A 1,805-nucleotide genomic window follows, 5' to 3' on the forward strand; every position below is an offset into this window, starting at 1 on the left:
AGTTTACTGGCATGTGGTATCAGTGATATTCTATAGTTGGAGCATACTGCTGGGTCACCTTTATTTGCAATGGGTACAAATATGGACCTCTTCCAGTCAGTTAACCAAGTAGCTGTCTTCCAAATGTCTGGGCATAGATTAGTGAGTGTTTCCAGTGCTTCTCTGGCTTGTTGAAACATTTCGATCAGTACTCCATCATTTCTTGAAGCCTTGTTTTAGGATAATGCCTTCAGTGAAGCTTGAACTTCTTCCTTCAGCACCATAACATGCTTCTTCTTATGGAGCTCTGGGATTGTAGTGAGCTGTGCATTGGGCTGCTAACCACAAGTCAGCAGTTTGAAACTAGTAGCTGCTCCTCAGGAGAAAGATGAGACTTTTCCTTATGTATAGAGTTCATCTAGTAAACCCATAGGGGCAGAACTACTTTGTTCTATATGAATCAGAATTCACTCAATGGCAGTGAGCTTGAGGGGCTTATTTAACGATACCTCTTGAAATGAAATGGTTGAATGACAACTAGTTCTTTTTAGTACAGTGACTGTATTATTTCCATCTTCTTTTGATGCTTTCTGCATCATTCAATATTTTGCTGATAGAATCTTTCTATATTGCACCTTGAGGCTTGAATTTTTTCACGTTAAGATATGCTGAGCCTGTTCTCCCTTTTGGTTTTCTAACTCTAGGTCTTTGCACATTTCATTATAATAATTTAATTTTGTCTTCTCAAACTGATCTTTGAAATTTTCTTTTCAGCTCATTTCTTCCATTTGCCTTCGCTTCTCGACAATCAAGAGTAAGTTTGAGAGTCTCTTCCGATAAGCACATTGATCTTTGCCTTCTTTCTTGTCTTTTTAATGACCTTTTGCTTTATTCATCTATGATGTTGTTGATGTCATCTTAACCCTCACCAGATTCAGTGTTTAATGCAGCAAATGTGCTCTTGAGATGTTCTCAAAATTCTGACGGGATAGACTCAGGTAATATTTTGTCTCTTGTGGACTTGCTTTAATTTTCTTCAGCTTAAACCTGGATCTTACATATGAATAATTAATAGTCTGCTCGACAGCCAGCCCCTAGCCTTTTTTATCTGCTGATATTGAGCTTCTCCATCATGTCTTCCATGTATGTAGTCAATTTCATTTCTGTGAATCCCCTCTGGAGAAGTCCCTGTGTATAGTCACTGTATTGTTTTAAAAAGGTGTTTACTATGAAGCAATCTTTAGTATGGCAACATTCACATGATCTCTACCTTTATTCTATCACAAAGGCATTATTTTCCAACTGCTGTTCCTTCCTGTTTGTTTCCAACTTTTGCATTCCAATTGCCAATAATTATCAATGCATCTTGATTGCATGCTTGGTCAATTTCACATTGGAGATATTGGTAAAATCCTTCAAGTTCTGTATCACTGCTTTAGTGGTTGTGCATAAATTTGAATAATTGTTGTATTGACTGGCTTTCCTTGAATGCGGATCCCATCACAGACAGCATTGTACTTCAAGATAGATCTTGAGGATGATATTCTTGCTCAGAGTAGCCAATGCACAGAGAGGACCATATGGCTGGAACCACTCTGTGAGACACAACATCCCTCACTGACCCATACCGCTACAAGGGAGACAGTGTGGTAATTGTGCCCAATCTGACTCCACCACAGCAAGGCAAAACACTAACGGCATGCAACAGAACAGCATGGGGAGCAGAGCAAGGAAGTCCCGAGGGAGTACTAAGAATAGACTTTGGGGCCAGGCGTGGCACCCCATCAGACTCAACTGGAAAATGCTCCTAAAAGTCAACAAACAGA

The sequence above is a fragment of the Echinops telfairi genome, unplaced genomic scaffold (genome assembly GCF_000313985.2).
Source record: "Echinops telfairi isolate 266 unplaced genomic scaffold, ASM31398v2 ScPeMD7_34;HRSCAF=130, whole genome shotgun sequence".
In the NCBI taxonomy this organism is placed as follows: Eukaryota; Metazoa; Chordata; class Mammalia; order Afrosoricida; family Tenrecidae; genus Echinops; species Echinops telfairi.